General features: G+C 41.5%; 1 protein-coding gene across 4 annotated transcripts in view; it reads right to left on the reverse strand.

Moving 5' to 3' along the window:
• Window positions 1-1,392, reverse strand: part of PHF6 (PHD finger protein 6) — a 47,649-nt gene extending 46,257 nt beyond the window's left edge. For 3 of the 4 annotated variants that reach the window (XM_082717655.1, XM_082717656.1, XM_082717654.1), the window contains exon 1: window positions 1,198-1,381. The gene's annotated coding sequence lies outside the window, so the exon portion shown is untranslated. Of the gene's footprint in view, window positions 1-1,197 lie in introns of all 4 variants that reach the window. The other variant, XM_082717653.1, reaches the window with a different exon arrangement.
• Window positions 1,393-15,455: the final 14,063 nt, after the last annotated feature.

Below are 15,455 nucleotides of genomic sequence, written 5' to 3' on the forward strand. Positions count from 1 at the left end.
ATCAAGGAGAGCATTGAAGAACCAAGTCGAGAGCTCATTCAATGTCTCGTATCTGAAAGACCATTTTCACAGAAAAACAAAACAAAAACTGCAGTTCCGGAAGATCAAACAATCCCGCACGCAATCAAGCTGAAATACACAGTTCAGAATACATAAACGTGATCCTCAAAGAAGCAGTATTTCTGTCAGGAAAGTTAGAGCGGAGAGAAATAAACGAATAAGAAATGAACCGGAAGGGCACCTGAATTTGGTTGCACGATATTATTACATGCTTCGCACTGCTTTTTGCGGTTATTCAAAAGGAAACTGAAGGAATTTTCCAGTTGTTTCAAACCCAAGGGTAAGAAAGAATTTGAACTGTATGAATAAGACCTGATATTACGTAGTAAGCCGATGAAAAGACAAGGGTTTTCAAAAATAAAGGATTTTTCAACTTCCACGCAGGATATCGAAACGAACAAATTTCAGAAGAATGCCGTGCTGTTCGTCCATATAATAAAGGACGGTACACATAATGTACCGGGTCCTCTCCCCGTTATTTATTCCTCAATACACACTAGACTCCACGACCTCCCTCTAATCAAGCGCTAGATCAACTCGCAAAACTATCTTCCTCTAAAACACTTTAGCAGGTCCTTGCGGTCGGCAAGTCAGGGTCCCCTAATCGTCCTTTTCCAATCCTCCCGAATCCAGGCAAATATCCCACCACTTTCTTTAACCCTCCTTCCCCAGGAGTTCGCCCTCAAAGAGTCTCCGTTTCAGATCTCAGTTTCGCCCCTAATTCCCCCCACCCCAGAGTTTTTTTCTCATTCCGTAAAGCTAACCCTCTTGCCATCCTAACCATTCTTCCTCTTAAGCTTCCCAAACTGGGAGTCTCCCTCCTTCCCAAATATGTCCTAAGCGATGGCAAAGACTAAAAATTCCCAGTATTTTTTCCTCCCTAAATGCTGCGCCCCCTCCCCCGAAGTCTAGGCTTAAGCCTAACCTCTCCCTTAGCTCCCCCAAAGCACTTTTCTCAGCAGCCTCTTCGCCAAGCGCCTTCAACGAGCGGCGCTTCGGGGGTCCTTGACAATAAAGCGAGACCACCAAGAGTCCCCCTTAACAACGGGCAGGGGCGGCGGCCTGGCCACCGCCATCCTCCTTGTCTTCTCCCGCCGGGCAGAGAATGGGGGGCCCCAAGCTACCGGGGGGACTCACCGGCGGGGCCCGGAGGCGAACGGCAGCGGAGAAGCGCCAATGAGGGGAAAGAGAAAGAAGTCGGTGTCGGTTCTCCGGCAGCGCCTGGGAGCGGGGCTCTGTCGCCGGAGGTTGTTTCCTTTCATTCGAGGAGAGACGGGCTCGCCGAGCGCCCTTACGTCGCCCCCCTCGCACGCAACGACTCAACACAGCGTTAATACGTCCCGAGCGCGCCGCGAGCCCCGATTGGCTGCACGGCCGGGCAACTGAAGCCTCAGAACCACGGCGCATGTGCGGAGGCCACCCCCCAGGACAGATCGGGGCGGCAAGCTCCGCCTCCTGCTCGCGCGCGTACCTTCTATTCTCCGGTCCGCCGCTCAGCCAAGTGTTTGGGGGCAGGAGCCGAGGAGATAGAGAAAGAGGTTCAAAGATATCGCTGTGGGTCGGACGGGGAAGGGGCAGGGTTGGGACTAGAAACCACTGGACAGGGGCCCTGGGTAGCCAGTTTTCAACAGTGATTGAAGTGGGTAGGCCTGATCCTTGCACTTGTTCACCGAGGCCTTTTCACATCCATTATTTCATTGTACTCTCGTGGCATCCCTTTGAGGTCCTCCGTTCTCTCATCTTACTGCCAGGAGAGACTGAGAAGCTCGTAGTGGAGTCAGTCGGCCCGGATTTCAGTCCTCGGGCTGATCATTTTCATCTCTGTACCTGAATGATTTTTTTGGGGGGGGGGGGTCTCTAAGATGGGGATTAAAAATAGGATCTCACGGGTTTATTGTGAAGAAGAAATGAGATAATGCAAGTTAAGCGTGTATGAGCGTCCCTCGCATATAACAGGCCCTCTATAAATGCGGAGATTATCATAATCAGAAAAAGATAAGTGATTTCCTTTGTAACTCAACATAGGTAAACGCGACAGCTCACGGAGCGCTTTCCTTTTTGATGTATGGAGCCTGACTGCTTGGGTTTGAATCCCAGCTCCCCCACTTCTAGTTCTGTGACCTTGAGCACGTTGCATTACCTCTCTGTCCCTCAGTTTCAGCATGTCCAAAATGGAGATCACAATGGTAAACGTCTCAAAGAGCTGTAAGAGAAATGAGTTAATACATGTAAATCATGTAGAATAACACTTGGGGCACATAGTATGCCCTTTGCAAGGGTCAGCTTTTGTTATTTTCTTTTACACTCACAGACTAAATGCCAGTGGTTAAAAAAAAAAAAAAGCCCTAACAAACAGATGAAAATTTAAAGATGTCTTTTATGTAGCTATTTTTCCTGTAAAAGAGGGGAGGGGGGCGTGGTGGATTTCCATTGTTGCAACCCAATGTTGTTACTATGCTGTTTCATCATTCTTTTTATTTTTCCCTGCAATGTCAACGTTAAATTGTAATCCTAAAGAAAACAGTAACCATGTTCATGTAACATTGTATCCCATACAAACAGGTATCAAATAAGGTTGGACAAAGCAGTGATTTAGCTGCACAGGACCCTTAGCCCTTTTACTCAGGCCCTCTACAGTGAAAGGGAGAGGCTGGCAATTTACATAAGATCCATAATGTGTGTTCCAAACACCAACAGTATTTATAAACAGGTTCCCCAGCATTATTTTCACCAGTTTTACACACCTACTGGTGTCAGAATGAGACTGATGATTGTGAAAGTGACAAAATGTAGTGCCTGTGCAGTATGTCCTCTTTTTAGATCCCTCCCCCAGAATCCTGGCATTTTGCTATCATTCTTTCATTAATGCACTCATTTCAAAGATTTTACGGAATACACATCTGCGAAACTACTAAGTTTCAAACACAAAAGAGACACAGATCAACTCAATCCCTAACCTCAAGGTCATTGTCTAAAAAGGGAGACAAAGAGGCAAACAAATAGGTTATAGTGAAATAAATGCTACAGAAAGGTGTGTGCCTGGTACAGCCATCCTCCATCTACCACGTACAAAGCGCTATGCGAAGGTACAACACAACAGTGAATTAGCCTTTGCCCTCAACTATTTACCATCTAACAAGGAAAAAACAAATGGCTATGATAGGAGATGGACTGCAGCACGTGCCTTAAGAGGTGGAAAGAAAGTGCAGGAAATGTTCCAGAGAGGAAGAGCTCAGCAACCCTTGTGAGTTTCAGGCCCCAGGTCTGCTAGCCAGTTTCAGTTAGCATGACTAGCATGACTAGATGCAGCCTGTCATTTCAAGGGCTACAGAAGAGTCAGATTGTGATAACACGCTATTAACAATGCCTGAGGATATAGCAGAGGATCTCTTCATCTGTTATAAACCCACCAGCATGCTCCCACTGACACTCTTCCAGTCCCTCTTCAGGCTCTAGATCCCACTTTCTGGACCTCATTCTCAGCAAAAGCCTTAACTTCCTGACATACTTAGAGTTGGACCATCTGAGCTAAGTGACTTTGCCTTGAACACCCACCCTTTATAGCTTCCTTCAGAACTCAGGAAGAATTGTCCTTCCAGCTTTTTAAAGCTAAGGCCGTGGTTTTAATCATGTCTCTTCCATGCTCTAGACGAACTGCTTCTCTCCTTATTCGCTTCTCTTGTTTGCCCTCAAACACTTAAGATGCTGCTACCCTCACTCCCAGACTGTGTTCTCAGCCTCCGATTCCTTCCCAATCACACGTTCAGCGGGCACACTTATTCTCTTTACTATGGCAGACACTGGAGATTTGAAAAGAAATAAGAAACAGCTCCTGCCTTCAAGGAATTCTCAGTCTAATGAGGATGAAAACCTGGTATTTCTAACGAGGAAGAAAAACCGAATTTCAGTACAAGAGACAAAATGTTCTAATAGAATTACATACTACGAAGATTGACGGGCTCTGTCCAGCGGAGCAGGAAATACATCCTTGGGGAGGAAATGTTTTGAGTTGGATCTTGAAGGACAGGTCCAGGCCCAGAAAAATCCGGATTCCATCTTCACAACTTTTCTCTATCTTCATTCTTGACATTTGACACTTTGGGAAGTTTCCTTATTCCTAAACTGTCACCTTCTTCGGCCCTTAATGGAGACTCATGACTCCTGCTCTCTGGCCATGCTTCCAGTCAGTTCCTGCAAGGTTTCCCTTCTTCTTACCTTACAATGCAGACTTTTCCCTAGTCAGAGTCTTAGACCTGCTGCAGGTCTATTGTGATTCCAGCCCAGCAATTCTCAAAATTTGGAAGTGAGAATTACCTGGAGAGCTTGTGAAAAATGCAGAAATTTTTGGCACCAGCCCCCCGCCCCCCCCCCCCCGCCGTCCCAGCCCTGGGATGCTGTAGTGGGTTCAGGAAGATGACTTCTTAATCTTCCCAGATATTCTGATGCAGATCTGTTGAGGATCCACACATTAAGAAACTGCCTTCCATTCTTTTTTGTAGAATTGAAATGGTATCTAGACTTCACCTTGTAAACAACTCCATCTGCTCTTCTTGGATTGGTCCTGCCTTTTAGCTCAATCACTAAGTCCAGTACAAGCAAAGTCATCCTTTCCAGCAACTAAAAAGTAATTCCTTTTCCCATCTTCAGTTTTTCTGTGTAAGATACCTCTAATATTTCTACTCCTGCCTAAAACAAAGGCTAAATTCAACTACATGCCTGTGACCTCTGTTCTAGCTATGATCAACACCAGGGGATCATTCATTTATTCATCAAGTTCATATTGATCACCTACAACATGTTAGATGAAAATGGATGTAGTCCGTTTTGGTGTAGTGGTGGACAGACCTTAATCAAGTAATACAAACAAATGTAAAATTACAACCGCATCTTGTGCAAAAAGAATTCAATGTCCCCTATATGGAACTGAAGTTTGCATTTTGTATATTGGATACGTTTTACATTTCTTATTTTTTATTTTTTAAAGTAGACAGCTTCTGCCTTTTTAAAAATATTTCTGTGTAGGAGCACCTGGCTGGCTCAGTTGGTGGAGCATGCGACTCTCAATCCCAAGCATATAAGTTCGAGCCCCACTTTGGGGGCATAGTCAGAAGACCTGTGTTTGAGTTGTTGGCCAGTCACTAACTAGCAGAATGACCTTGGCTATTCTTTTTCTTTTTAAAAGATTTTATTTATTTATTTGACAGAGATCACAAGTAGGCAGAGAGGCAGGCAGAGAGAGAGGAGGAAGCAGGCTCCCTGCTGAGCAGAAAGCCCGATGTGGGGCTTGATACCAGGACCCTGGAATCATGACCCAAGCCCAAGGCAGAAGCTTTAACCCACTGAGCCACCCAGGCACACCAGATCTTGGCTATTCTTTTGACTTCTCGGAGACTTAGTTTACACATCAGTCAGATGAGACTGGTATTACTTGCAAAGTTGTCATGGAGAACAAGGACAGATAATGATGTACATGAATATTCTTGCCCCAACCCATACGAAGGATGGTTATTTTTTCTGTGTATCCCTTAACTGCCATATCATCTGATTGATCAACTTGCTAATGTCAGCGGCCAGAATTTGGTCCCTTATGCTATTCTACTTAGTTTTTGTTGTTTGTTTATTTAACTTCCACTGAGTGTATTAGTGAGGTTTTAGAACACCCTTTACGTAGTCCAGGCTATGGAGCTACTCAGGTACCTAACTGAGGAACTAGGAGCCTTGGCCAGCTCTGATGTTTCTCCTTGTTAAGCAGTTTGACGTTGAGTATGGTACAGAATCTGCCTAGGAAACCAGCGACCTGTGGCAGAGGGAAATGCTTTAGAGGCACGTGGACATCACTAAGACATTGTTTATTGGATGTTAAATAAACACAGAAGCTGACATAATGTATCGATGGCAATATTGGGGAAGTAATTAAGCTTTATAGTGCTGATGCTTGCAAAATAATGAGTTAACTGACTTCCGCGGACAGTGTACCAGGCACTCTGCTAAGTGCTTTATGCACGTTATCTTATTCAATCCTTACAACAGCCGTGAAGGGCAGGGAATATTATTAGGCCCATTTTACAGAGGAAGAGACTGTTGAGCAATTAAGTAACTTGCCCTAGGAAGAAGAACCATGTGTCAAGCATACATCTGTTTTGACTCCAGAAGCCAAACTCTTAATCACTAGGTAGCACTTCTTCTTTATTTGGTTATGTGTTTTTTATCTGTCTCCATTGAGGCAGGGGCTTCGTTGTGCCATGTTCTCTGCTCCATCCCCAGCCTGGAGAACTCTGTGCCTAGAGTAAATATGCAATAAATATTTAATGAGGGAAAAACCATGGAGAATGGGGAACGGAAAAGAGGAGAAACAGAGAATGGGGAGGGGAATATCATGAAGAATGGGGACAAGTACATTTGGAATGTAATGAAAACATCTCAGAAATTGGTGAATAATGCAGCAGCCTAAGCCCTACAGTGACTCTGGCACAGACATGAAGTGGGGTCCAGCAAATTTATTTTTGACAGGCTCCCCTGGCAAGACCGCAGTATGCACAAAAGTTTGAGAACCACTAACCTACAGCCTTCAAACAGAAAACGAAAATAAACTCTTACCTCCTGGGCATTTTGTCAGTTACATCTGCAGGCCTGAGAGACTTCCTTCTGATCAATATCATTCTTCAGCATGTATCTTAGTGAAGACAGGTGCCACTGGGTCCTGGGTGATCTTGAGCATCTTTGTTCCTTTTGGTCCTACTTTGGCTGTTGGTTAAATAACAAAACCAGAAAGGTCTACACTAATCTCAAATAGTATGATAATCAGTCCAAAATCTCAAAGAATTACACATGACTAAGATTTGAAGGAGCTAATACTCACAATGAGGTGTAACTATACTGGGAGGTAAAAACCTGAACGGCCTGGGCATGAATCCTGACTTCAGATTAAATTCTTAGTGCCTTGATTTCCTCATCTGTAAACTGCGAATGATGGAAGTAACTTTCTCAAGGATTTTTTTTTTTTTGAGGATTACATGAGATAATCCACATACTGCACTTAGCACGTTTTCTGGCCCACAGAGCACAATAAATAATAACTACAAGAGCTATTTTTATAGGAGGTGATACAGAGTGGTTTTTTTAAAATCTTCTATCACTTACGAGAAGCTAATAATGATCTCCAGTTTTTCTGAGAAGTGGAATAGAGAGACAAAAAGCCTTTGTTTCTTTTTTATTATTTCAATAAGCTTGTCTTTCTTTCTTTCTTTTTTGAAGTATAGTTGACACACAATGTTCCATTAGACTCAGGTGTATGACATAGTGATTTGACAAGTGTATACCACAAATGTAGCTGCCATCTGTCCCCAAACAGTGCTATTATGATACCACTGACTATCTTCCCTATGCTGTGCCTTCCACCCCTATGACTTATACATTTCATAACTAGAAGCCTGTACCTCCCACCCCCCTTGACCCACGTTGCCCCATCCCCACCTCCGTTTCCCTGGCAATCACCAGTTTGTTCTCTGTATTTATGGATCTGTTTTTGCTTTGTCTATTTGATCTGTTCTTTAGATTCCAGATATACGTGAACTCATAGGATATTTGTCCTTCTCTGTCTTATTTCACTCAGCATAATACCATCTAGATCCAGCCTCTGTTTCTTTTTTCTTTTAAAAATTTTTTTTAATTTATTTGTTTGTTTGTTTGTTTTCATCCTCTGTTTCTTCACTCGTACTGTTCTTGCCTCCCTAGACTCCTTTACAACTCCTTTTGGACTAGCCAGGATGTAGCAGCCTTCAGGAAGCCCTTTAGGTGTCAGCCCTTAGCTTTTCAGAAGCTTTACTCACACTTCGATTGGGTAAAGCTTACCTCCAAGGCTTCCATAGCATCCTGGCCAGACCTCTAGCTCATCACTTGAAATTACACATACTTCTGACTCTCCCACGAAGACAGAGAGCTCTTTGGGACCTAGCCCAGTGCCCATCCAATAAACATCTGCTGAACTTTCTCAAAGGAACATGTCGTGGCGCCAACGGTGACTGCTGTCTGAGGCCCTTGTCTTCTACTCTGGGCCTTGGCTCCCATGCCTCTGTTGCACAGAGAGTCACGCAGTGCAATTCAGCAGCTCATCATATACTGTCTACTATATATTATTCTCTAATTGCTTCTTTCCTCTTCCTTCAAGCATGGAGAAGAAAAGATGACGAATGGAAAGCAGACGAGACAGCTGTAAGCCACACCCAGTTGTCAATCAACTCTGCTTATTGAATCCTACTCTTCATCACCAGAGGCAGATGCAGATGGAAAGGGAACGTCATATCATAACAGCCTAGAATAGTGCCTTCCCATAGTAGGCACTCAGTTAATATTTGTTGTCTAAATGAATCCTTTTCAGTGAAAAAGAGTAACATACTTGGTTAGGCGTGAAATCAGGAGGCCTGGCTTCTAATCAGATCTCTATCACTTCATTTTGAACTTGAAAAGTCAGTTCGTCTTTCTGGGACACGCTTTTACATTCTGAAAAACATGACGGAATCAGACTAGATGAACTTTAAGGTCTCTTCTGATTTTAATATGCAATTCTTCCCACCAACAGCTTGAAACTTCCTCAAGAGTAGGCACAGTTGATATCCCTTACCTTCTCCATAGCACCCAGCACAGTGATAAGCACACAGGGCTTGATAAATACTTTCAAAGTTAGAACCATAAACCTCCATAGTCACCCTTACCCAGAATTTTAGGCATAACCAATGGACACCAAGCATTGCCCTGAAACATACAACATCTATAAAAATAAGACTTAAAGGAAACGTAGGAGAAAACCTAGAAATCTCTTCTATTTGTTGCATTTCAAAATCTTTAAAACCTGGGTATCATTGCCCATCAAGGAATCTCTTTAATCCTGATGAAAACTTGAATGCAATGGGGATTCGACTGTAGCTTGATCTTGGGTCCTATCCTCACTCTCCCTCATAATCACCCACACTCATCACTTTATTTACCACCCATGGACATGGTAACACACTCATCCATCTCTCTTGCCAACATCTGTCTGCTGAATTCTAAGACAATATAGCCAACTGCCTATTTGAAATTGCTTCGTCATCTCAAAGGCATCTCAAACTTGATATGTCTGAAAGAGAACTCATGACCTTCTCCCTATAAAGCTGGTACCCGTCCACCATTGGCTAGCTGACTCACTGCACGGCCCCTCTATTCACCCAGTTCTGCAGGCCAGAGATCAAGGAGTCATCCTTGATACCAACCCCCATTCGGCTCCCTACCCCATCACTTCTGCTCATCTCCACTCTATCATTAATCATGGCAATTGTGTCTCCTGGTCATCTCTAAAATCAGTCCACTTTTCCTAATCTCCTCCAACATTTCTACCAGCTCTAATCTGGACCACTCCACTAGCTTACAGACTTGCATATCTGATTCAGTTTTCCCCTCCTCCAAAGTAGTTTCCATACTCCTGCAAATATCATTAATTCTTTTATTCATCAAGACGTTTACTGTAGAACTATTTGCCCACAATGTGCTAAGCACAGGGGATAGAGCAGTAAACAAAACACACAAAGCTCCCTATTGCCATGGAGTTTACATTTTAGTAAGAGAAAGACACACTCATAATACGTAAAATACACAGTGGGAGCAATTCACTTCTGACACAATGAATGAAGGAGGGTAACAAATCTTCTCCCAAAAACCACTAGAATGCTGAACAAAACTATCAGAAACAACCCTTTCAGTACTCTGGAGAGTTACCAAAGGTATAACAGAGTGACCAACCATCCTGATTTCCGTGGTACTGTCCCAGTTTCAACACTGAGAGTCCTGAATCTTGGGAAACTCTACACCAGGACGTGAAAAATCCATTTTTGGTAATGGTTGCTCATGTCTGGGTTGCTCATGAAAGGTATGAAACCCAAACCACGGCTCCAAATATAGGAGTTGAAAGCAACACTCTTTTTAGTGTCAAATAGATATAGCCTAGATTATCTATCCACAGCCACCCTCAACCCTGACCATGACTTCCAGTTCCCGATAGCAGATCATAGCTGTTGCTGCTCCCTTGAAAGGACGCAACTTAAGTTTGCAACTTAAGAGCATTGCCAGCGTGAGTTGTGACATTCTGTCTTGGACTGCCTGTGGATTAGTTCTTGTGATTTGTGTGGAGATAGTGTTACTTTAATTTTTAATGTTATGGATATTGTACATGTATTCTAAGTATTCAGATAAAGAAACTGAAAACAATCACAATGCCAACCCCAGCTTGACCCAGAAAGCTTCCAAAGCGAAAGCTAAATGACTATGTCATTTTGATGACAGATGGAAGAATACATACAATTGGATTAGGGAGGTAAATAACCAAAACACAGCTTTCTGAAAAAAATAAGCTGAAAAGAACTAGGGACTAGGCATGCCAGAAAAGGGGATGTGAAGGCCCATACAGAGCCTGAATGTCAGAAGTTCTGGATGAGACTCATAGGACTTAAACATCAATCTGAAGTTTTTAGTCTCCCAAAAAGAACACGAAAACTCAGTCAACGTTGGCGGCCACTGATTTTGCTTGGCATCCCACAGCAACAAACACCCATTATTGCGTCATTCTCTTGATTGCTCTTTGAATAACGTTAGATTTCCTGATTCGGAGGTCACAACGAAAATGTCCTGTATTTGAACAAAAGAGGAAATTTTGCTCCAAGAGCTGATTCTGTCAGACCTTAGCAAGGATTATGCTTTCTACAGTCTATCAACTGATGGGTGAAATCACAGCAACTAAAAATGTTCCTCCTGGCTTTCAGATACTTTGATTTGAAAAGCAATTTTAAATCATTTTCTTGATTTCTACAAAGATCATAATGAAACTGCAGAAAACATAAAACAAAAGATTGTGGATATCTTGTATAATTTTGCTCATCTATCTACATATTCAGCCGACAGTGCCAATGTAAATTTTGGAAATCAGAAGGCTTTAGACATCAAAATAAAATGTCACCAGAAAAGGGCAGTCAAATTAAACAGGACTTTCTCAATTTCTTACGAAAACTCTAACTTATTTGGATCCAGTTTTGATTTTGCAATTTCGAGTTACTGCTGTGCTTTCAAACCATTTTCCCTGAGGAAAAGGGGGTTGACGTATAATGATGACCAATATATTTCATGGTGTTCCAAACTTATGGACATTTTTGGGGTACCTGGATGGCTCAATCAGGTAGAGCATTTGACTCTCAATCTCAGGGTCATGAGTTCAAGCCCCACAGTGGAGCCTACTTTAAAAAATTATGGTCGTTTTGGGGGCACCTGGGTAGCTCAGTGCATTAAGCCTCTGCTTTGGCTCAGGTCATGATCTCTGGGTACTGGGATCAAGCCCCGCATTGGGCTCTCTGGTCAGCATGGAGCCTGCTTCCCCCTCTCTCTCTGCCTACTTGTGATCTCTCTCTGTTGAATAAATAAATAAAAATTTTTATAAAAAATTATGGTCATTTTAGACGTGAATATCCTTTATGATGAGTTCACAGATGCAAAGGACCTGTTTGGCAAACAGCTGGTCTACCAAAAGTAACTTGAAGATACAAAGTAAATGTACATATTTGGGGAAGATACAAAGTGACTGTACATATTTGGGGAAGATACAAAGTGAATGTACATATTTGGGAAATTGGAAACTAATTCTTACAAATCTGAAAACCTGATGTTTTTACTTTGTGAAAACGTATGTATTCCATGTTCAACAGTTTTGTTCAAAGGATCTTTCAGCTCTTACATTTAAGTCTTTAATCAATTTTGAATTAATTTTTGTATATGGTGGGAGGTAGGGGTCCAAACTATTCTTTTGCATGTAGATAGCCAGTTGCCCCAGCACCATATGTTGAAAACAGCATCCTTTCCCCTACTGAATTGTCTTGGCAACCTTGTTGCAAATCAGTTGACCACAAATGTGAGTGTTTAGTTCTGATACTCTTCCATTGTTCTGTATGTCTACCCTTATGCCAGCACCACATTCCCGTGATTATTACAGCTTTGGAGTAAGTCTTGAAATTAGGAAACGTGAATCCTCCAACTCTGATCTTCTTTTTCAAGGTTGTTTTGGCTATTCTGGGTCCTCTGAATTTACGGATGAATTTTAGGATCAGCTTATAAAATTCTTCAACAAAGCCAGCTGGACTTTTGATAGAGGACTGTCAAATCCTTGCTGAATTTGTACACTGATTTGAGGAGTATTGACCATCTTAAAAATACTAAGTCTTTTGATGTGTGAATATGGGATGATTTTTAATCTTTTAGATTTTTAATTTCTTTCAACAATATTTGGTAGTTTTTGGTGTACAAGTCAGCACTTCTTTTTTTTTTAAGATTTTTTATTTTATTTATTTGTCATAGAGAGAGAAGCGAGAGCAAGCACAGGCAGACAGAGTGGCAGGCAGAGGCAGAGGGAGAAGCAGGCTCCCTGCCAAGCAAGGAGCCCGATGTGGGACTCGATCCCAGGACGCTGGGATCACGACCTGAGCCGAAGGCAGCCGCCCAACCAACTGAGCCACCCAGGCATCCCACAGGTCAGCACTTCTATTGTTAAATATATTCCAAAGTTTTTTATTCTTGATGTTTTTATAAGTGGAATCATTTTCTTTTTTAAAAAATATTTTATTTATTTATTTGATAGAGAGAGCGAGCACAAGTAGGGGGAGCAGCAGACAGAGAGAGAGGGAGTAGCAGGCTCCTGGCCGAGCAGGGAGCCTGATGGAGGGCTTGATGCCAGGACCCTGGGATCATGGCCTGAGCTGAAGGCAAACGCTTAACCGACTGAGCCACCCAGGCGCCCGTGGAATCATTTTCTTAATTTCATTTTTGGTGTGTTCATCGTTAGCGTATAGAAAGACAGATGATTTTTGTACATCGATCCTGTGTCCACAACCTTGCTGAACTTATTTATTAGTTCTAGTATATTTTTAGTGTGCTCCTTAAGATTTGATATATACTATCTGCAAATAGAGATAGTTTTATTTACTTCCTCATTTTCCATCTAGAGGCCTTTTATTTTTTCTCACCAAAGCCTTGGTTAGAACTGCCCATACAGGGGTGCCTGGGTGGCTCAGTGGGTTAAAGCCAGTAGGGAGCCTGCTTCCTCCTCTCTCTCTGCCTGCCTCTCTACCTACTTGTGATCTCTATTTGTCAAATAAATAAATAAAATCTTTAAAAGAAAAAAAAAGAACTGTCCATACAATGTTGAATAAAAGTGATATGGTTTGAGGGTGAAAACTTGCAATTAGTAACTAAATAAGTCCTAGAGATCTAATGCTCAGTATAGTCAATACAGACAGCAATATTGTATTATAATCATCACATTTACTAAGGAAACCAGATGTTAATTATTCCCGGCATAAAACAGAAATGATTACGTGAGGTGACAGACATGCCAATTATGGCTACAATGGCAATCATATTACAGTATATGAATGTATCCAATCAACATGCTATACATCTTAAATTTATACAATGTTATCTGTCAAGTATGTTTCAATTTTTAAAAATATTCAATAGTGACAAGAGCAGAGGTCCATGTTTCATTCCCGATCTTTGGGGGAAAGCTTTCAATCTTTCACCATTAAGTATGACATCAGTTGTAGGTTTTTCACAGATGTCCTTCATCAGTTTGAGAAAGATCCCTTCAATTCTTAGTTTGTTGAGTGTTTTTATCATTCAGGGATAATGAATTTTGTCAAGTACTTTTTCTGCATGTATTGAGCTCATTAGGCAAGCTTTATATTTTATTCTACTGATATGGTCTATTACATTAATTGAATTCTGGATGTTGAAACAACCTTGTAACCTTGGGGTGAATCCCACATGGTCATGCTGTATAATCCTTTCTATATGTTAATGGATTTGGTTTGCCAGTATTTTGTTGAGGATTTTTGTTTTTAGTAGTTTTTTTTTAAGATTTTTTTCATCCATTTGAGAGAGAAAGAGAGAGAGAGTGCAGGGGGAAGGGCAGTGGGAGGGAGAGAAATCCTCACGCTGACTCCTTCCTGAGTGGGGAGCCTGACGCAGGGCTTGATTCCAGAACCCTGAGATCATGACCTGAGTCAAAACCAAGAGTCAGATATTCAACTGATTTAGCCACCCAGGCACCCCTTGTTTCTAGTTTTATAAGAGTAATTGGTCTTTAGTTTTCTTCACTTGCTATGTTTTTGTCTGATTTTGGTGTCAGAGTAGTATTGGCCTTATAACATGAGTTAGGAAGAGTCCCCTCTTCTATTTTCTGGAACAGTTTGTGAAAATTGTTATTTCTTTTAAAAATATTTTTGTAGAACTTTGTAGAAGTGAAGCCTCTTGATCCCAAGCCTTTCTTTGTGAGGAGTTTTAAAATTACTGATTCAAACTCTTCTTAATACAAGTCTGTTCAGATTTTTCTATTTCCTCTTGTGTGAGTTATAGTAGCTTGGCTTATTTATTTATTTATTTATTTATTTACATTTTTTAAAGTAGGACTCCATGGCCAAAGTGGGGCTCGAACTCATGACCCTGGAGATCAAGAGTTGTGCTTTCCTTGCACTGAGCTAACCAGGCACCCTGGTTATGGTAGTTTGTGTCTTTCTAATAATTTTTTCTATTTTATGTAAGTCATCTAACTTGTTAGCTCATAGTCATTCATAGTGTACACTTAGAATCCTTTTTATTTCTGCAAGTTTGGTAGTGATGTTCTCTCATTTCTGTTTTTGGGAAATTGAGTCTTTGCTCTTTTTTCTTGGTCAGTTGAGCTAAATACTTTCCAGTTTTGTGAGGGTTTTTTTTTTTAATCTTTTCAAAGCGATAAATTTTGGTTTAAATAAAAATAAAATAAAATAAAATAAAATTTAAATTTAAATTTTGATTTTTCCCTATCCCTTTCCTATTCTCTGATTCATTAATTTTCACTCTAATCTTTATTTTTTCCTTTTAGTTCCTTTGGGTTTAGTTCATCCTGCTTTTCTAGTTTCTAAAGGTGGAAGGTTAGGTTATTGGTTTTAATCTTTCTAATGTAAGTGTTTATAGCTGTCAATATCCCTCCACTTCAGCTGTATCCCATAAATTTTGGTATGTTGTGTTGACATGTTCATTCATATTCATCTCAATGTCTACTGTAATTTGTCTTCTGATATTTTCTTTGGTCCATTGCTTAAGAAGGTGTTGTTTAGGGACACCTGGGTGGCTCAGTTGGAGGAACGTGCAGTTCTTGATCTTGGGGTTATGAGTTTGAGCCCCACAATGGGTGTAGAGATGACTTAAATAAATAAACTTTAAATAAATAAATTTAAAGATATTATTTATTAATTTATTTGACAGAGAGATTGAGAGAGCACAGGCAGGGGGTGTGGCAGAGGAAGAGGGAGAAACAGGTTCCCCATTAAGCAGGGAGCCCAATGGGG

This window comes from Mustela nivalis, assembly GCF_964662115.1.
Source record: "Mustela nivalis genome assembly, chromosome: X".
Classification (NCBI taxonomy): domain Eukaryota; kingdom Metazoa; phylum Chordata; class Mammalia; order Carnivora; family Mustelidae; genus Mustela; species Mustela nivalis.